The sequence below is a fragment of the Xenopus laevis genome, chromosome 4L (assembly GCF_017654675.1).
Source record: "Xenopus laevis strain J_2021 chromosome 4L, Xenopus_laevis_v10.1, whole genome shotgun sequence".
Taxonomy (NCBI): domain Eukaryota; kingdom Metazoa; phylum Chordata; class Amphibia; order Anura; family Pipidae; genus Xenopus; species Xenopus laevis.
In genome coordinates, this window is record NC_054377.1 from 125,333,569 (window position 1) to 125,356,565 (window position 22,997).

The 22,997-nt window shown below is 40.4% G+C and overlaps 1 protein-coding gene across 1 annotated transcript in view; it reads left to right on the plus strand.

Moving 5' to 3' along the window:
* The first annotated feature begins 9,734 nt into the window (after positions 1-9,734).
* camkv.L (CaM kinase-like vesicle-associated L homeolog) overlaps positions 9,735-22,997 on the plus strand; it is a 53,538-nt gene continuing 40,275 nt past the window's right edge. The window contains 1 exon segment of the mRNA NM_001092783.1: positions 9,735-9,893. The gene's annotated coding sequence lies outside the window, so the exon portion shown is untranslated.

Genomic DNA, 22,997 nt, shown 5'->3' on the forward strand with positions numbered 1-22,997 from the left:
TGGAAACATGGATGTTGGAGAAATAATTGAATACACTTTCTATCCATCACTGCGCTATGTACAGCGTGCATTATCTTCCTATTTATCACATATCTATCCCTCAAAAGCCCCTATACAAATGCTGTCATGATGAAGCTCAACTCGCCGTTCCTGCTTTGTCACCTGCTCATTATTGTTCCCCCTGACCCCCCTCATACAAGAGGGGACCTTGAGAGAACAACACTGACGGCCCTGTTTGTTGTCATCGGTTGCCATGGCAATAGCAGCATCCTTTGTCACACTACTTGGTGCGGGTGTCGCCATAGAGACACCAAATGTTCCCGAGAATAACATTCACATGCGCTGACTCTATAAAGTGTGGGCACACCGTACAGCGGTTTATTTTATATATCATTTCTGTTTTGTGTTTACCTTTGTATCAATTAGTTAAAGGCAATTTGAAAGAAATGACACTTTGGCACAAATTATCCTTATAAGCTGTAGGGGGAGTACACACTGTAATATTTCCCTGAAAAAATTATGTACTTAAAGTATTACTAAATATATATATTTTTTAATATTTATTTCCAAAAATCAACATTAATCCTGTGTATAGAGCACTGCTGGAAAGCCCTCCAGATATGGCTAAACTGTACCTCTCTACACTGAATTGCAGTTTCACAACATCTGAGGGCTGGTTTAATGCATCAGGGAATTCTGAATATATACAGGTACAGGACCTGTTATCCAGAAGGGGTTTTCTGGGCAAGGAATATTTCTGTAATGTTAATCTCCATACCTTTAGTCTGCTAAAAATCATTTAGAGATTAAACAAACCCAATAGGACTGTTTTGACTCCAATAAGGATTAATTATATCTTAGTTGGGACCAAGTACAAGGTATTGTTTTATTATTACAGAGAAAAGGAAATCATTTTTAAAAATGTGAATTATTCCTTTAACATGGAGTCTATGGGAGGCAACCTTTCTGGTAGTTTGGAGCTTTCTGGATAATGGCTTTCCAGATAATGGATCCTATACCTGTAAATATTTCAGAATACAGATAGAAACATCAAAGGGTTCCCAGGCATTGAGCACCATAGTACTAATTCAATTCATTATATAATGCAATACGGTCGTTGGTGGAGAGGAGATACTTGTGATAATTAAAGAGAGCAGATTGTTCATTCATTCCCATCATTATACAGAGCAGATTGTTCATTAATTGCCTTCATTATACCCTGTTCATTGTCCATTATTAGTGTCTAGGATCTTAACACCATTCAATTCATTACTGCTATAATGCGTATTATTGCAAGAAGTCCTGTAATACCAGGATCTGATACAGTAAAGCCTGGCAGCATGAGAATAAGGACTGAGTACTTTGTATAATAATAATAACAATAATAATAAGTGCAAAATGTTGGCACAGAGCATGCAGAGACTCTTAATCATTTTGCAGGGTTGTGTACTGACTGTCAGTGAGGAATGGAAATGTATGGTTTTATAGGGCTGTGTGAAATGCATTATTTCCCCAAGCAGTGTTTCTATCACCCATATACAATACTTTAAAGGGGCATCTATCATGTGCTGATTGTGTGGACATTTTATTTTACTGCATCAATATTTATACCTAATGAAATTAAATTGCCTTGTAAAGCTGGTCATACACAGGCTTATAAAAGCGGCAGTCTTGACCCAGTGGCATTACTATAGAACAGTGGTCCCCAACCAGTGTCTCGTGAGCAACATGTTGCTCATCAACCCATTGGCTGTTGCTCCCAGTGGCCTCAAAGCAGGTAATTCTTTTTCAATTCCAGGCTTGGAGGCAACTTTTTGTTCCATAAAAACCAGTTGTACCTCCAAGCAGAGCTTCCTGTAGGCTGATAGTTCACATAGGGGGTACTAAATAGCCAATCACACCTCATTCTTGGTTTCCCCAGGAACTTGTTGCTCTCCAACCTTTTTTTACATCTGAATGTTCCTCACGGGTGAAAAAAGGTTGGGGGCTCCTATATAGAGGACACAGAGTCCACTGTCATGTGGTGCCTGGGTGGGCCCAGACTGCAGGGTCTTCTTCCTCTATAGCTGAAAAGAATATCCCCCTCCACAGTCACTTTCTTACCTGCAGCGGGGAAGGGCGGAGCATGCAGCTGGGAGACTCTGGCATGGGAAATAGACAGACTTAGAAGTGGGCAGACAGGAGGGTGATTAGAGATCACAGTGCGTTAGGGCCCCTCTGAAGATTTTTTTTCATGTGGGAAAACTATAATTTTGCCAATGGGCCTGTGTTTTGGATGTCCTGACTGACTGATATTGGCCAGATATCTATTGGGCAGATTAGACACTCCCACATGAAAGGGTCAATGCAATCCTTTTGCGAGGGGCCTGCCTAGGCCCACGTTATGATTGGATTGATGAGCTGGGGCTTGAAGTGATAGGACCATTCCAACTTAGCCCAGTGTGTTGGTGACCAAATTGGGTAAAGAGGCACTGAACCTCTCTCCAGATAAGTTGAGGCTAATGGCACATTGGTTGTTTTCTCTGATCTGCTGCCTTCCTTCTCTTGTACCTATCTCACACTGGCACACCTTTCTTACCCTGGCACTTACATGGTTAAGTCAAGTGTTTATCTAAAGGCAAACTGCAATGAGTCAGAGCAGACTCATAGAGCCTGCCTATCTAAATACACATGCATAAAATAAATACACACAGATACCAAATTGAGATTCTAAATTTAATTGGATAACGACCGATGTGTTAAAATAATCACAAAAAAAAAACACGCAATCAGCAGGCAATCCCACTAAATAATTTGTTTATATCAGAGAATAGGTATCATACCATATATTCATCACCAAGACAATAATACTCAGCATCATTAAACTATGGGCCATTAAGGCACAGCTGGACCTTATTGAAAGCCATTGCTGCTTAATTATCTCAGGAAACATTCCTCAGAAATCAATGGAGCTGTCTCAGTAAGTAAACAAGGGGTAACCTGGAGTCATTCTGTCCAAATTCCACCCAATAGGAATAGCTGTATTTAGAACAAATGAGTCACTTCCATTAGGAAAAAGACATTATGGAATTAAGGGAAATGGTCCCAAAAGACACAATGTATTAATCATTTCTACAATCATTTTTTTCCATTCCTAAATACGTTCACTGGGGGCCAATTACTGACCATGTAGAAGACGTTTGCAGTGTTATACAAATATAAAGATATTATTGCATAATTATACAGTGTGACACTTTTATTACCATTGTATGGAAATATAGCATTATTAGATAGGATATATGAGTGAACAAGTTATTCATTACCATCCCCTCCTGCAGCGACATGTCATGTTGCTGTTATGTTTATTTTCTGTCCAAACTCCTGGGGGAACATTTGCTGTCTCTCTGTGGAATCCTCTCATTTCTGGCACATTATGGAATGCAGCATCACACAGTACTAGCATCACTCTGTAGTACATTGTCACGTACACCACTCACACCCATTTAACTGTAAGATAATAGTTGCAGGTAGGAAAAGAGAACTAAATCTATCTGTCACAAATTTACCGTTTTTTATTGTGAAGGCAGCTCACAGGTGTCTATAGTAGCAATTTGGGAGAGCAGATATAGCAGGATGAGATATTACCGATGAAGGGACTATGACTGCGGGATAGAAGGTATAGTAGTAAGAGATGGTGCCTATATTAGCAGTAGGGCTAATAGCCTCTAGGAATGAACTTTGACTGCGGGATAGCAGGTATAGTAATGAGAGATGGTGCCTATAGTAACAGTGGGGTTAATAGTCTCTGGGAAGGGACTGTGGGATAGCAGGTATAGTAGGGAGAGATGGTGCCTATAGTTACAGTGGGATAATAGTCTCTGGGAAGGGAGTGTGACTGTGGGATAGCAGGTATAGTAGGGAGAGATGGTGCCTATAGTAACAGTGGGATAATAGTCTCTGGGAAGGGAGTGTGACTGTGGGATAGCAGGTTTAGTAGGGAGAGATGGTGCCTATAGTAACAGTGGGATAATAGTCTCTGGGAAGGGAGTGTGACTGTGGGATAGCAGATATAGTAGGGAGAGATGGTGCCTATAGTAGCAGTGGGATAATAGTCTCTGGGAAGGGAGTGTGACTGTGGGATAGCAGATATAGTAGGGAGAGATGGTGCCTATAGTTACAGTGGGATAATAGTCTCTGCGAAGGGACTGTGGCTGTGGGATAGCAGGTATAGTAGGAAGAGATGGTGCCTATAGTAGCTGGTAGATAATTGTCTCTGGGAAGGGACTGTGGCTGTGGGATATCAGGTATAGTATGTAAAGATGGAGGCTAAAGTAGCCATGGAATAATAGCCTGTGGTTGAAGGAATTGGTTGTTCAACAGCATCTATTGGGTCATAGGCCATAGACAGTTCTTTATATAAATAATGGGGCCCTGTAAAGTCTATTTTGCCATGGGCTTCCCCAGCACTAAACACATCCCTACAGATAAACACCCATGTGAAATACTTGGGTTTCATGTCTGCCCCACAACATACTGAAGGATCCTATTTAACTGTATACGCAGCAGAATATAAGCACATTGAATGTCAGTGCTCCCTCCCTTGTAGCCTGTGCGTGGTACATGTAATTGCAGCTCTTGTGTCATTAATATAGGGACAGTGACAGACTCTGTAATTTTCACAGTTGGTCTCCTGTGTGGAGTCAGGGAAGAAGTGTTTCCTCTAATTCCCACACACTCTCACATGCCCTCCTACCATCTCATTACATTCCTCCCGGCTGTTTCTCAGAAGTTTATTTCCTTCCTGTACATGCTCATTCCTTCTCTCAGTGCAGGATAGGTTTATATCCTCAACCAACTCACCTGGAGCAACAAGTATGTAGGAGTTTCACTTTATTTTGCCCCCCCCCCAGCTTTCAGAAACCATAATTTTCTCACCAATAATGTCTTGGGTTTTGGTTAAAGTTCTACCCCGCTCTCTCCAGAGGAGCTGTACGTTAAAGCAAAGCTACAGAACGGAAAAGCATAAGAATCATTGAAATGTTTAATTTATTGGATGTATTGAATGGGGCTCCATATCAGCAGAGGGTGAGGAACTTCCCTGTCAGGCAATGCTTGTACCATGGCCACCATCTGGACACTTTTTTTTTACCTTATTTAAGGGTACACTTTGGGGATCCTGTGACAAACTAACATATTCATAACAACCTAACATATTTATGTTGCACTGGGATATTCATGGATCCAGCCTTGATGGAATATAAATAATGCTTTAATGGGGCCCTAAATTTATACTTTCTGTTTGCTGCCCTAGTTGGAACCAAAAGTATGTGTGAAACCTGTACATATGCTGAACAGCCAGGAAGAAGTTTGGATCTCTGATAATAGGGTTGTGCTCAGAGGTTTGACAACAGAAGCAATGCATCAGCAGTGTGTAGGGTGCCCAGATGTAGAAACCATGGCGGGTTTCCTATAACAACAATATTCGTTATAATCGTCATATATAAAAAAAAGTGCAAAGTGTCTTGGGTGAAATAGTCTATGGAACACATGTTTCCAAAATATGGAGTTGGGCTCATTGGGGCCGCAAACAGTAAATGGAATGACTCAGCCTGAACGGCTAGTTACGTTTGGACTGAATGATGACTGTGCAGGAAGCTGAGCCCCAAGGTCAGTTAGAGAGAGTTTTGGGGTGAACACCCATAGTTATTAATTTAAAAAAGATGAGAGTGATGCAATAATGTTTTCATGTAACAGCTTGTTGTGAGATGAGGGGGCTGATTAAATGTTGATGATGTGGAGCGTAAACCAGATATTTGAAAAGGTTATGGTAGGTGTTATAGTTATATAGTAAGTAGCCGCTATTTCTCCAGGTGAGGTTGCTGACAAAGAAATAAAAAAAACAAGATTTATGGCGGGGAAACCTTTGTAGAGAAGGGTACACTTTGTCACTGAGCCATAGTTCTGTGTAAATGAGTCCCTCTATATGCAGCAGAGTATATGTAATTGTAACAGAATTAAAGCTTATAGTGGAAAGATTATTAAGGGGCTAATGTAGCATAATGACATATAATTGAAACAAAGACTATGAAACTAGTTCTTGTGGAAAGTAAAAGGAGAGTTAACCTTATTTACAACATTTAACTAAGGAATTCCCTGCAGGCAGCGGCGTAACTACAGAGGAAGCAGACCCTGCGGCTGCAGGGGGGCCCAGGAGGTATAGGGGGCCCCATGAGACCCTAATTAATGAGCAATTTCAACATATATTGGTAAAACAGGACAGCCTCTGGATATGTTAGGGGCCCTAAAATTAATGTGCTATGGGGCCCAGTAACATCTAGTTACACCACTGCCTGCAGGTATCTAGCGAGTTACACAGGGAAGCACTAGGGGGAATGAGTGCTATAGGAAGCAGCTATAGAGAGCTATAGGGATTTGGTACCCAGCATCTCCATCACAGCAGGTGGCACATGTGAGGCAAATAGGAGGTGCAAATAGGGAGCAGCTATATGGATTATGTGTTGACTGGGTGACCATTATGGGAATGATACTGAGGGCAGTGATGAGTTGGGAATCATTATGGGGGAGGGGTTGACAGCTAATATCATAATGAATAGAGGTGCCACCAGATTAAAGCTTTTGTAGGGACCCATAGGTTCATTACCATCCCTACACTTCCTCATTTCCCTAGATGTTGGGCATGATGCCCATGTATCTTGTTACTTAATTTCTATATCTCTATAATTGACCATATTCTTATGACCACTTCCTGCCACACTTTTATATAGTGTTTGGTTAGGGGTGGATTTTGACCTGCATCTGTTCAACCAGTTGATTGCTCCAATGAGGCTGGGATTCTTCTCCCTGATCCATTTCTGCTTTATGGGATCCGGACCACATGAGAAGTTGACCCTTTAACTCTCCACATGGTGTCAGATCGTGCTGTCTCTGTTTTGGACTGTCCTGACATTGATCATCTTGTGCTGCTACTTTGCCTTGTTCGATGTAAGTAAAAACTCCTGTGGACATTGTCTTGGACAATTAATCTTTTTTTGCAAATAAACTCCTGGCGTCCTTATTTTATTTTGAACACACTACTACAATGGGTGACACTTCTCCCCGTGTGTCATTAGCCTATTCCCACTGTTAATGTTATAAAATGTCCATGTTCATTTTAAATATGTGTATATATACTCATATATACAGTATATATATATATATATATATATATATATATATATATATATATATATATATATATATATATATATATATATATATATATATATATACAAAAGATTAATCGTATGTTTAAAACTAGCTTTGGGGACATGGAGTTATGGGATCCTGATCCAGAAACCTATCATCCAAGTTACATTGAGTCCATGTTAAGCAAATAAGCAAACCTCAGGTCCCAAGAATAATAGATCCTATACCTTGGTCATTTCCAAGAAGGGAAACTTAAAGAGAAGAACACCCCTAGCCCTACATTGAGCCGAACCCCCCCCCATTACATTTGTGTGTTTCATGCCATGGTTATACATTAGATTTAATATTGAAATGTGGAGGTTACAGGGACCAGTGTGGGCTTCAGAAGGAATGCTTTGGAGTTTTTACCTTAGAGACCTTGTAGCCTAAAGGTTTAATTGTTTCTTAATCTTTTGTTGTATGTTAATGCTAATGATGCATAGTGGCTTAATTTGTTTACATTCTGTGGTTTGCATTATGGTTTTATTCTTTGATAAAGGAGCACTGAGCTGTTCTGAAATATCAGGTATTTTCAGTTACTACATTAGGGTGGTGGCACATGGGGATGGCATACGCGACGCTTAGTTTTTCTGAAGTTGCCTGAAGTTTTCTTGTTTTTGGAGCCCAGATGATATGGTTGTTTTGGGCTGATGTTGTTCTTAGTGCGGTACATCAACTCTTGCTCTCCCGTTTACACTGTGCAAATTCTTCCTAGCACCCTGGCAGCCCTTTATAATTAACACCCTCCCCGGATTCTCCTGCTAATCTGTGGCAATACATTTGGCTTCTGTCTTTTCCTTGACCCCATCACATAGTCCTAGGTTAACCCTTTCTTATCTTTTTTTTCATGATTAGGCTTTCCCCAAGAACCTTGTATCAAACATTTCTTTGTGGAGAAACAGAGTGTGGTCCTTTTTTATATTTAGCCAAAAAAAAAAAGTATTAATACTGCTGGGAATCAATGAAAACACAAGCAGAGCCTGGAAAATGTAGTAAAGAGTTAATGCTCTGTGTCCAACCAAAAAGCCCAACAAGACCAGGACCTACCAAGGATTTCTCCAGTACCAAGTAGCTGTATGGACTTAATCCAAATAACTGATAGATCTTATAAACTTTGCATATAGATTTCATCAGTACCTGCACTGGCACTGCTTTTTCCAACCAACTGTCACTCTCCAGTTGCCACTCCCCTGCCCCTCGCCTCAATTAATCACCCACCTGCCAACTGCCACATAGCTTGTTGCTTGATTCGGACTATGCACTTCTCTAACAGTTCAGAGTGAGATTGAACTTGCACCCCCCCCCCCGACTGACAGTTGCAAAACTGAATGGCACAATGGGAACCAGTTGCTCTGCAAGTTATACAGTATATGAATCTAGGGGAGACATGCAGGGCCGGCCTTAGGCCAATTGGACCAATTGGGCCCAATTGGGCCCCGCACCTCTGGGGGCCCCGCACTGCCCCTTTCCTTTCTATTTTGTGCCTGTATGCCCTTATTTTCCTAAATACTTGGTGTGTCAGTAGCCAGCAACACTTTGTCTAGGGGCCCCGCCAACATGGTCCCAATTGGGCCCCACATTTGATAGGACCAGCCCTGGAGACATGGACACCCCGACTTTCCCAGTTCTGCCACTGATGCAACCTGGGTGCTTGTAAGGAAGCAGGAGTATCAGCCATAAGGGCCTTAGGTATGTGGCCTTTCACCTTGGCCTCCTTAAGGTGGTCATACATTCACAGATATTATTGTACAAAACTTTGACAAAGTTAGTGCTGAATCGTCAGATATAGGTAGAATTCTTTTGTTTCTTCCTGTAAATTCAGCTCCTATAGTTGCAGGAAAGATCATCATTGTAACATGCTTGGCCACCTTTATTAGCCTCTTGAGGTTCCTAGTGGTATCTTTAGGTGGAACTACTTTTCTGCTGACCCTGAACTGATGGCTGCTGTCCTTTTTTAGCTGAAGGCTTCCTCCCTGTGTTTGATGTGGGCTACTTTCTGATTGCAGCACTTTGTGTTTGTCTTTGTTCAGCCTCCGCCGATTTGCAGAACCTGAAGCAACAGCAAAACAAAATGTTCAATGTGATTGAAAGAGGCAGCACGGCAGCATATAATCCCCCTCCCTTATATTTCACTTCTCTGGCTAGCAGAAAGCCTGCCTTTCTTTATCCATGCCTACCATCCCCTCCTCCAGCATGCCTGACTCCCTGCCCCATTATCCACGCTCAATGCTATTTGCCTTTGATCCATGTATAAGGAGAGTTATTCCTGCAAGAATAAATCTAGTTGGTTTCCCGGGGACGTTGCAAGGGCAATATAAAGATATAGGGAACAGCTATAGGGATTTGGTACCCAGAATCTCCATCACTGCTGGATGCACATGAGAGGCAAAGGGGAGGTGCTTAAAGTTTGCTGCTGATGCTATCAGGTGCCCCGCCTTCCCTCCTGTGTAGGCGTGTCTGTGTGTCAGTTCCAAGCTGTAAGTTTCACAAGGGGTTTAAGTGGAGGAGACCACATGGAGAACGCAGCATCGTCCTGCTCTCTCTGAGATTTCACACATCTGCCTGTGAGTGGAAAGGAAGAGCCTGGGCTTCTGCTGCTGTGGAACTCGGCCTCCGTGGTGAATAAAGGAGCTATACATTCTTCCAGGAGGAGCCACTACATATTAAAGGTAAATTGGGCATTGTGTTATAGAATTTGGCAACCTGTGGCTGCCACATTTTTTTTAACTGTATCTCGTACTACGGGCTGCAGTAGGTGTTGTGGTACAGGTATAGGATCCCTTATCCGGAAACCTGATATCCAGAAAGCTCCAAATTACGGAATGGCTGTCTCCCATAGACTCCATTTTATCCAAATAATCCAAATTTTTAAAAATTATTTCCTTTTTCTCTGTAGTATTAATAAAACAGTAGCTTGTACTTGATCCCAACTAAGATATAATTATTCCTTATTGGAAGCAAAACCAGCCTATTGGGGTTATTTAATGTTTAAATAAATTTCTAGTAGACTTAAGGCATGAAGACCCAAATTACGGAAAGATCCATTATCCGGAAAACCCCAGGTCCCGAGCATTCTGGATAACAGGTCCCATACCTACAACATACCTGTACAACAACATTAGGAGGGGCTCAGGTAAACCACTGCACTCTCTGTGCTGCAGGTGTAAGTGTGCAATCAAATTATTTCCCCTCCCTTGCTGAGTTTATATGCACACATCTAAAAATCTGGGGGAAGATATGTTGTTTCTTTTACTTTGTTAACCCATGAAAGCTTTAATGAAGTTGGGAATCTGGTGTCACCTTTACCTTCAACTCTATTTGTAAAGATTAGTTGTCAACCCCCCAGTAAAATGCCCATAATGATCCCCAACTCATCGCTTCCCTCAGTAGCATGTTTGTAAAGAACTACAACTCATCACTCCCCTCAGTGGCATGGCCATAATATTCCATAAATGATACCCCCATACTAATATGCCCATAATGAACCACAATTCATTGCCCCCTGCACTACCATTGATTCCCAACTCATTACTCTCCTCAGTAGCATGCCTATAAATATTATCAATCATCAATCCCCTCAGTAGTATTCCAATAATGATGCCCGAGTTATCACCCTCTCAGGGCCATGCTCATAATGATGCCCAACTCATCATCCCTCTCAGTAGCATGCCAATAATGAACCCCTAACTCATGTCATGACCCCCCTGAGTACCAAGCTCAAAATAATCCCTGAAACATTAACATACTCATAATGATCTCCAACTCATCAGCCCCCCTTAGTACTATGCCCAGAATGATCCCCAACTCATCACTTTCCTCAGTGCTATATTCATAATTATCCCCACCTCTTCACCTCCCTCAGTAAAATGCCCTATAAAGATCCTCATTCATCACAGACTATTGCTTGCATGGGGTATTGGCAATGACAGTGATACACATAGATATACACTAGGTTTGCAGTCGGCTCCTTTTCTCCCTGGCCCTGTTAGGGTTAATGCTCCTTGTGCAGAAGGGTATTTTTGTCTCCCCTTCTAACTAGAGATGCTATTTTGGCACAGATTTTTGTCACCTACCAGCAGAGTGTTTCAGACAGATTTGTGAAGGAATTAGGTCTTCTCTCCTGGGGGAGACCTCATCTCTCCCTTTCGCTGGCTAAGTAGCCACTTATTTTCTCCGCTGCTCCTGGCAACCTAATTGCCCTTAGCGGCTGTCTAGAAGCCACAAACCCCCTTTCTCCAATCTTAGCACTTGCCCCTAGTATTCATTCAATTGAGTCTCTCAATATCATAGGGCAAAGTTCCTTTGAATGTTATAAAGTCATTTTTTCCAGCTGATTTGGTTTAATTGAGAATGTTTAAAAGCAGCCAGATACTTTCTAGCAGTGCTTTGGCTCCGATAGGTCCCACCTGCTACCAGCGTGTGTGCTGCCTTCTCCTTTAACCTGACTTCAATCCCTTTAGTGCCGTAACTAAGTCGCATTGCCTCTCCCAGCACGATGTACAGTGTCTCTGGCAAATATACAGTTGCTCTGTGACATATAAAACGGCTCTGCATGCTATTAGTTAACTCTGCATGATAGGAGGTTGCTCTGCGCTTTGCATTGCTCTGTGTGCCTTTCTATTACCCTGGGAGTTTCAAAATTGCTCTGTTTCATAATATTCCCCTGGGTGTTTGATAATTGCCTGGTACAATTGAATTATAATATATATTCTGTATGTACATATATATATATATATATATATATATATATAAATATATATACACATTATTTTGTTGTACGGTGAAATGCAACATAGCACATAGCCCTGCATGTCATGCACTGTATCTGAAGGTAATTTATTAGTGTTCTATCTTTTATCTCTTATTTACATGATCATGCTGTGGTTTTTTCTTTCTGCACTCAAACTGAGAACCTTTTGTCTTGTTCTGTATGAATTTTGTGGTCAAAGCCTCATTGCAACTTTCCCTTTTTTGCTATATATTTTTTTCTTTATAACATGCTTATGTACATCCATTACATTGGTTTGTTATTGCTCTGCATTATGTAATATTCCACTGGTTTTCATAGGTTTTCACTGATCTCAGCATTAGGAGGGCTCCATAATTAATATAGTTGGCATGGTAATAATGGTTTTATACAGCAATTTATTCTGCATGCAATAACATTCTAGAAGATATGTCTGCTTTTATGCCTGCAAGCCGTGATATCGATCTAAGTGCATGGTTTATTATTGCACGCCTATTGCTTCTTCCAGGTTAGAAAAAAAAAAAAAACAGCTCGGAGGGCTACAATCTATACAATAAAAGTTTTCCCAAACGAGCTCCGTTTGTAATAAGATTTCTGCGAGTGCCAGCAGATGGCTAGGTCTGTCAGAGACTTGTGCTGCAGGGTTTGAGGTTATTTCGAATGACTGCTAAGAGTGCTTGGATGGGTTGCTATGTATCAGAAGATTGCTGTGCATTGTATAGGATTGTGATTGCGGAATGTTTCCTAAGAAGCTGCCACTCATTTTCAATACTTCCTGGGGTTGGGATTGAAGGGTTATAGAAAACTGTGCATTGGATTTAATGCAAATGGTACTAAAAAAAAAGAAAAAAAAAAAGAGTATAATAATTTTATAAATTTATACAAGTGCACAAATAAATGTATACGCCAACTCTTCTGTGCATTAGGTATTGGACCTGTTATTTAGAATGCTCGGGACCAAGGATTTTCCAGATAAGGGATATTTCTGTAATTTGCAAATCAATACCTTAAGGCTACTTCAAAATAATTGAAATATTAATTAGCTCTGCCTCCAATAAGGATTAATTGTACCTCATTGGAATCAAGTACAAGGTACTGTTTTATTTACACACAGAAAACGGAAATGATTGTTTAAAAAAAATTGTTATTTGATTATAATAGAGTCAATGGGAGATGGCCATCCCAGAATTTGGAGCTTTCTGGATAATGAGTTTCCGGATAATGGATGCCATATCTGTGCCACAGTTCCATGTACTGATTGTAATTTGTCAATTAGTTGATTGTGTTTACATTAAACTGATTCAGTATTTGGCTGAATCTGGTGCAGAGGACTTGTTGTTTGACTGTACTAGATTCATCACTGTAGAAAAATGTATACATACAGATTTCAGAAATTTAAGTAGACACATGAAACAAGACACATGTCCATCAAGTTCAACCTTTCATGTCTATATAAAACCTGCCTAACTACTAGCTGATTGAGAGCAGGCCCGGACTGGCAATCTGTGGGTTCTGGCAAATGCCAGAGGGGCTGCTGTATGGTTCCATAGAAATTTACCATATAATGGGCTGGTAGGGGGATGCTTGGGCTGGTAAATGGGTTGTTTGGGCCTCTCTGTACTTGGAATGGCAGGGCCTATTTTGACTCCCAGTCCAGGTCTGATTGAGAGGAAGGCAAAAACACTTCTGAACCCTATCCAAATTGACTCAGAGGGGGGAAAAAATTCCATCCTGACTACAAAATGTAAATCGGACCAGTCTTTGTGTTTTGTGCCCGCAAAATCTGCGAGTAAATTGTGAAGGCCTGACAGATTTAGTCCAATTTGCCCATTTGGTGAGTCATGTCAGGAAAGGTAGTAGGCTGGCAGGCCCTATGTACCGAATACTACCCTGTGGGGCCTTCCTAAACCAGTGGGAGGAAGACAAATAGGAGAGAGTAGGCAATTTTCTCTTTTGTTGGTTGGTTGGTTGGTTGGTAAAGCTGCCTTGTGACTTGGGTTCAGTATTGTAAATAAATGACGTTCATTGGTGTTGTCATTTCTTACTCAGCATAAATAGCACTAAGGGATATCTAGACTACAGCTTAGCAAGCAGATCTGTAAATCACAGGTATTAGATCTGTTATCCAGAAAGCTTGGGACCCATGTTTTTTTTCATATAAGGACTTTTAGTGATTTGGGGCATGCCAATTGCTAGAAACATGGGTTTTTGCTAAATTAATTGACAACAATTAAAAAACACAGACTTGTTTTTTTAAAGGAACAGTAATCCTAGATTAGTGGGTTGAGGATAATAAATGCCATAGCTACAGTATACTTTCTTTGCGTATAGACCCCCCCATTGTAGGGAGATGTTGTCTGTTTTACAAAGTTAACCTGTTATTATTGGATTGCTATAACTCATTTCTGACCATCTTGTACCAGATTTCCTGCTGTATTATTGTGAGCACCTGTATTTGATGCTTTCTCTGGTCCCCAGTGCTCCTTTCCTACCTTAACTAGTGGTTGGAGAATTCAGGTTAATTGGTGTGTTCTGTGCAAGGAATGAAGCACATAAAAGAAGTGAAGCATATGAAGATATGGTTGAGTTAGTGCTCCATCTGTCAAGGTTCTTCCTACAGTTTGTACCAGTTTGCATCATTATGTCACTGTATTTCTCCAGATTGTGTTATGCTAGAGTACGTGGTTGGCTCTTCATATAAAGGATACAAATTGCTAACCTGGGATAATGTAACCAATACAGAAGATGTGGGCTGCCCAACTGCAAGTCCTGACATGTTCATGGTACTTGGCAGGGGTTAAGCATGATAGTCATCCAGGGTTATTTCATGAAGCTGCCTGTTCAATGATGGTGCCTCTGTGTATGGATGAGATGTGTAAACTGTAATCTAGTTGCTGTTGTTGACAGATAATTATGGATGTTGGGTGTTGTCCAGTTACCACTTCTGTGTACTAACGCATACATGCTCTCTAAGAACTTCCATCATTTGCATTTGTATATATACATTATACAGCACTAAAATACAGTTAACTGGATAGAAGTTAAAACCCCCTAAAATTACTCAACCCATGGCAACTTAGTTATATCATAGACTAACCTCAGTGCAATAGATAAAGATAACATACCTCAACTAGTCTCTCAGGTCACCAGCCTATACAGTCTCCATTTGGCTAGCCACCTGAAACACCCCAGACACTCTGTGCAAACTGTAGTACCAAAAAGGAATGTTTACAGAAACACAAGTCTGTGCACTGGTTGCTAGGACGTTTGGGAGGCAGAGATCCAGGGTACCAGTTTCTCATAAGATTGTGCCATGAAGTTGCTTTACCTTCAGGCTATTTCATGAAATCTATGAGTGAAGGACCATTATTTTCATTATTTGAGTTGCAAAAAGACAAAAGTTCATCATGCTCAACTTACAAACCTATACAGACCTATGTATACACTCACATATATAAACTATTTATACTAACTGAACTGGCACTTATATAACAGTGTAACAAACTGTAACCCACAGCACCTTAATACCCCTCTGAATTGAGTCTGTATGTTACCCTCCCATTTAGACTGTAAGCCCTACGGGGTAGGGTCCTCTAGCCTTTTGTTTCCTTGACACTGAGCACTTAATCTGTATTGTAATTATATTTTTTATATTTATGTGAATTGTATTTCTAATAACGCACTTATTGTTACTTTTTTTTTCCAATGACCTCTTGTTTGTTACTACTAATTTATTGTTTTACTGTACAGTCCTTTGCCCTCGAGGAGCGCTTTACAAATAAAAATATACATACATACATACATACATACATGCATGCATACATACTAAGTGAAGATCTTAAGATCAGAATAGCTTTGGATGTTATGCTTCTTCAAGAAATCATCCAAGCCACTCTTTAAGGCATTAACTGAATCAGCATCACAACATCACCCAGCAGGGCATTCCACAACCTCACTGTCCTCACTGTGAAGAACCCCCTAGACTGCTTGAAATTAAAAGTACAGTTCCTCAACTATAAAGGGGCGGCCTCTGGACACATTTTTAAGGGAATGAATAAAAGCACTGATAGAAGCAATGTGACCCCACCCCATAGAGCAATCTTTTCAGAGCCTCATAAACTTTCTAACTAAGATATTTTTCATTAAGATTGCTTTTTTAGCCAGTGCAATCTTAATCTCCACTTCCTGTAAAGTTATGTCAATGCACCTAACTATGAAACAGGTCTCTTGCTAATAAGCCATGCACAGCTTGCAACTCAGTTATACATATATCACTGACCAGACCTCCAGACAGAGAAATTGTGAATTTCAGAGTGGAGCAAAATGACTGAAAATTGCCTTGTGATACATGCTAATTTGGTCACTGTTGGAGGCAGAAGTCAATGCTGAACCATTTAGCAATGGACGTTTTGTTGAGAAATGTCCTCCTGTGTCTTTGAATGAGACCTATCATTATCACTGCTGAAGGGCATATAGCCTGGTTTTTCATTTTAAAGCTGTTTGTGCGCAACACCAGATATGGATAAGCAACCTTCAGTGTGCTTATCTGCTACAATACCCAATGTGCCCCAAGCAGTTGAGAGCATGGGTATGATTTGAGTTGTTACTGCACAAAGTTCACTTGTGTCCAAAATAGAATGCTAGAACCCTCCCTGGTGTAATCTGTGGTTTCATAAATTTTTGTTGTGGAGAATTAAATATGGCTGAATGGCAAAGCTTGTTGTGCAGACAATGCAGTTTATTGCAATTATTACATTCGTTAATGTCAACATCATATGCCCTAAACTATTCCTGATTCTAGCTGTTTGCTCTTTATTGAAAAAAGGCTTTGGAATGGTAGATGTTTGACAACCTACTGGGATTTAAATATGATTTGCCGTTTTTGGTTTCACACTTCCAGTTCACTGAACCAATGGGATTGATTGGTTTCTCCATCATAAGCACTTAGGGTCGTTAAAGAGAGCCTTGGGATTCTCCTTCTAAAGTCTCATATAGAGTGGAAGAAATTATCTTCAGGGAAGTTGTGGCAGATTGAGGCAAGAGAAAATGTAGTTTACGTATTAATACAATTTGAAGATCCAGCTCCCGGAACTGTGATATATGGTATCACTGGTACTTGCTCTGTTTAGTAGGGATACACCAAATGCAGAATTTCATTTGGGAATTTTGTGGAGGCGATACAATACTTGGTTTTTCCCACAGGAGCATAATACGGACATTGAAAAAGTATTGTTTAGGAGGTTGCTCGCTGTCCCATATGCAATTCCAATGTTATAGGCACATATCAAAACATTTGAAAAGAATACCACTGAAACCAGGCATATACATTACCAGACAGTAACTCCTCCACATTGTTCACCTATGAGCTAGGTCCCCTTGTTGCTTTTGATGGGTCTCATTAACTCTTTATAATGTGTAATGTCTTCCTGCAATAGAAAATCATAATGTAAATCAGACATGTAATTAGATCTTAATCCGTTTTTTGGTCACAGAACTGATTCCTCAACTTAATTTGGGTGTGTAAAAATAAAGGTCAAGACACATTATTGTACCGTGGCATTGTTTGGGAAAGGCTTACTTTTTGTTTAAACAGCAAAGAATCCTATATATGGAAAATATAGACTATACTGAGTGTGTTGTTGTCTCAGATAAAAACCTGCACACCAGCAAGAGTGACATTGTACCATTTATTTTAAACGAGGTGACAAAACGTTTATGTTTTTATGTCTATGAAATGGAATTGGGCTTCTAGGAAGCCCCTCTGTCAACAAGGCAAAAGTGCACTAGACTGTATATATATATATATATTATATATATATATATATATATATATATAAATATATATATATAGATTATTTACTTGCTGAGGTTTACGGTGACTTTTCATGGGTCTGACCAGGTGACCAAGAAAATGGCAAAAAATACAGACATTTGTTTGTTTGAAAGCAGTTGTTGCATAGTGGCACATGTAGTAATATACTGAGCAAAAAATGTTAACACCCATGCTCAGTTTTCTAACTGGTTTAAAAGTAAGAAATAGCAGATTGGCTTATTTATTCTGTATTTGTAGATGTATTGATATGTTGTCAGCATTTATTTTATTTTTACACATTTATTTGAGACAATACTTACCAGACGGATGTTTTGTGAAATGTCATGAAAGAGGTCAGGTTGGTGCCTCTTTAAATCTGACCAAATGCACTGAATGTGGCTCATGGATTGATTTATCCCAGAATGGCTTCTCATTCTCCTCCCCAATTTCCATCACTTTCCTTTTGCGGTCATGCTTTTCAACAACCCATATAAGCATGGTGTAAAATTTATGCCGCAAGAGGAAAATTATGAATTTGTGTAGAGCAACAACACTGAGAGAGCCAGAGTCGGACTGGCCCACTGGGATATCAGGAAAGCTGGTCCGGGTGGGCCGGTGGGCCCAGGTGTCAGTGGGCATCTTGCTTCTAATCATTTGGCCTGTTTCATGGTCAATCCCTATTTCTTTTTAGGAAAAAAGAGGCTTAATAATGGAACAATGGAATTAGTAAGTAGATATAAAAGAATAAAGAGGTTAAGTGAGTATATAATAATAGTTTGTAAAGTGGGCCCACGGTCTAAGGTTTTCTGGTGGGCCCCTGGCATCCCAGTCCGACACTGGAGAGAGCACACACCTGCCATGTTGGATCTTATAAGAAAACAAGGAAATAACTCTTATTGGCCTAAATTAAATCAGGTGATTTCATGACGCAATGTTAGAGGAAACAGCACACCCACTTAAGAACGTCCGCAAGTGTGCACCAGGCGTCATTATGCAAAACCACGATTTGGTGCATTGCAGCATGGGAGCCTTAATATGCTTGGCTGAAAACCGTCTTCCAATGTGCATATTTATGCAGCAGTCGCCATTTAAAAAAACCATGCTGCCCACAGCCTTAAGTAGAGGGTCTCAACGACGTTTATCCAAAAACATATTGCAAGGCCATATCCTCACTAGTCAACAAGGAGATATGAGAATCACTGATCTTCTGGAACCCATAATCATTGTATCTGTTCAAGATGTTCAGAATGTGTAAATATCGCCTTACCTAAAATGTATCTGCGAACATCTGTTTCATTTTAACAATCAACTGCACTTTGACTGTAGCAGTCTATTGCTGTAAAACCTCAGATTCCAGTTCAGCCAGATCTGAATTAAACCGAAAATCCTCAAATTTGACCCTAAATGTAAAACTAGGCATGATAAATAGCATGTGCCAGCAGAAACATGTGCAGCGTCCAGCTGGTTTTCTGTTCTTTCTGTAAATGCCATCAATAAGACTGTCTAGATTTGGGCTCTGCTTCAGAAAATGCTCATGTTATATTTATACTTAATAAAGATCTGATTTGCTAAGTAGGGATATGTTTAATTCCTGCTTTTAATAGACACCATCCAAGGATCAATGAAGAACTGTACCCTATTATGACATGAAAGAATAAAACTTCCTAGTCTTGATATAAAAATGGGCTGTCTTATACACAACCAAATGGGTGGCCATCTGAATTTGTCCTTGATATCTGCAGTTGGTCCACTTTAAACTGGTCAAAATGATATAGCTTCATGGATATATTAAATGATGTATCTTGTGTCTCTACAGATTAATTTGGTTGGTTCTAACAAGTTATAAAAAGATTCTTCCGGTTGAAGAGTTGCTAGCTGTGTTTAAATTAGCGTGTTCCTATCACCCAACAGTTCAAGAAAAAAAAGTAATTACAAAAGGTTCACCTTAACTCAAGCGAGCAGATTCAATAACAGTTTGTTTATATTTTGCAAACATTTATCCCATTATAACCCATGCGCAAAAATTAGGTGAATATTACTACGCAAATGTTAACTCTAATCAGCACTCTGGTTTGTTTTAATCATGAAACTTCCTTAAACAAGCAAAGGTGATTATTTGCCGGCAGTGCAAGAACTTGGTTAACTAAATCATATGGAAATGCTTAAACTGTTGAGAGTTCTCATGAATCCTCAGGCAGTAATTGTTTTTGAGAATCTGTAAGCACACAGAAGTCTATAATTTTTTGGTGCTTTGACTTCTCACTGGAAAGTATAAGGGGGGGGAATGGAATAAATTGCAGTAACAGAATCAATATGCACAATATGAAAAATAATCACTTGCTATTATTTAAGTGTGTGTATAGATAGATGCTTGATAGATTATAAATAGATTCACCAGCTCTAGCGATCACCAATCAATATGTATAAATATGCCATGTAAAAATCCCTCATGGGATAGTTTAAATGTTCCATATTTTTTTTTTTTTATATAAAATTAGCAGAATACACTGATAGTTCTTAGAGTTGTATATATATATATACAAATTCGACGCAAATTCGCCCATCACTAGTTGTGTGAGGCCCCAAGATACCTGATACCTGCCTTGGCAATGTGTGTCAGAACAAAAAAAAAGAAAATAGTGAAGGTACAAGAAAAGCTCTGGGGTCCTAGAATGCACTGTCGCAGCACGAGAGACATCATGCATTCAGGTAGTGAGTAAAATGATTCAGATCTATTAGTTATTGCAGTTCTACTTTCTGAACTTTAATAAACCCCTCAGAACACCTCAGAAGGATTCGCCTTGATCTCTGCTTTCACCCGGATCAATGAAATACCTTGATGAGTTTGCTGGTTCACTAGGCACTAGAATACATCTCCCAGATGAAGATGTTACCCATCAAAGTACCTGCCCACAGCTCCTAAATGTAGTCCTCCCACCCTGAAAAACACAATGTATAGGGATTAACATGGATTTAAATCCCATCTCCAGACATGCATACATTTGAAGCGATACTGATCAGGCTTGCAGAAAGTGCATAACAGGATGATTTTGAATTGTGTATCATGCAATACTGTATAACTGAGCAGATGCATGAGATTCTGCACTGTTCATATATATATATATATATATATATATATATAAAGACAAGTATTTAGCAGCACTCACTATATCTTCAGCTTCACAGGTGTGCCTTTAGGGAGACTTCCGTAGGCTTCCCATACAAATACAGAGTAGACAAGAAAAAAGGCAGCACTCGTTGTATCAAAAAGTGAAAAAAGTGTATTTAAGTTAAAAGTTCATTACATGACCTGTTAGTGGCAGAACATCTCTCCGCCTGCGACGTTTCGGGCCTGCAGCGTGCCCTTTCTCAAGCATAACAGGATAATGTCAGTAACACATGCCAAACATTTAAACATCTCAACAGGAAATGACATCAGGCTCATTAGCTGTCAGCATTTTTAACCCATTCTCTGCCATCCCTGTTGTTACATAGAGTCATAAGCAATTCACCTCTGGGAATTCCAAAATCAAATCTAACACACCTACTTCATGTCATGCTGCTACATTGTATCACAGAAATAAATACAGATCATAGTCATAGGGATGCTTGAGAAAGGGCATGCTGCAGGCCCGAAACGTCGCAGGCGGAGAGATGTTCTGCCACTAACAGGTCATGTAATGAACTTTTAACTTAAATACACTTTTTTCACTTTTTGATACAACGAGTGCTGCCTTTTTCTTGTCTACTCTGTATATGTGTATATATATATATATATATATATATATATATATATATATATATATATATATATATATATATATTTATATATTTATATATATATATAGATAGATAAATGCTATTGTGGAGTTTGGGAGATCGAAGTTCGAAGTTAAATAACTTCGAATCGAAGTAGATTGAAGGCGCCATTCCTTCGATCGTACGATTCGAATGCGGACCACTTCGACCTCTATTCGGTTGGTCTTTTTGAATTCGAAGTTCGAAGTTTTTTTTAACTTCAAACTTCGACCCATGATAAATACAGTATGCCCCTATGTGTAAATGCAACTGCTTTTAAGAGCAGTATTTGCCCTTTGCTTCGCTGCTTGTCCTGACAGTCTGCACCACTGAACACTGTAGCGGTAGTCGGCTCTTGTAAAGGCAGGACACCAGTTCCCACAATGCCCTGTACACTTTTCTGATTTGCCTTCTTTACAGGTTTGTTTGTAGCAGTCTGGGCTGGAACTAGGGGTAGGCAGAAGTGGCACATGCTTGACCACAATATTGGTGTGAGATAGGTCACCAGGCCCCCTGCCCCAGTCACAACCCCCCCCCAGGCCCCAGCTGCAACCCCCCCTCAGCCTCCCCTTTCCAAGCGTGTATCTTGTGTCCTTTTCTTGTGGCCACAATTGGGGCCAGGGGGGGAGGTCAGGGTGTCAGGAGAAGATCGGGTCTGGGTCAGAGCAGCCCATAAGGGCTGAGGCCCAACAGGTTATTTCCCAGTGTCCCTCCAACTCGGTCTGACCCTGCCTAGGAATATTCCCCTAATGCCTGTAACTCCTGCCCTGCTCTTTGCTGCTGATTCGGAGGCCTGTGGCTTCCATTGTGCACCCTTATGTGTTGACCTGGCTCTAGTCAGGCTCCAGGCCCCCGTACAAATCTGTGGAGGGGTCTGGGTACACATAGAAAATTATCCACGGCACACAGGCTGCTGCAAGCAAGGAACCCCTTGCACGTTTATTGCGGAAGTGAGCAACGTTTCGGGGTCACGCCCCTATGTCAAGCCAGTCTGGGGACACAGCAGCCCCTACCTGTCCTGTCCAACACCTGCTCCCAGGCCCCTCACCTCAGAGAAGGTAAGAGGGCGGCTGGGGAGAAAAGATTTCTTTAAACTATAGAAGAAGCAGCTCCTGCGGTCTGGTCCTCAATGGCGGGATCTGCTTCTCTAAACTAAGTGCAAAAAACAGGCTCAATCCACCATCTTTTCTCACTTTACCCTGGCTGCACTAACTGAAAGACCTCCCTATATCTTTGACAAAGAATTGTTTTTTTCTGCATTTTACAGATAGATTTCACTGAATACAAATCTAATGGCAAAGACAAGAATTGCTTTCACTTCCTTGTTGCAGACACTGATATTACAGATTTCCTATTGGCCATCCTGTTCCTCTTTGTGCCGGAGCTGCCAGAGATTTACTAAACTAAGAATATGAA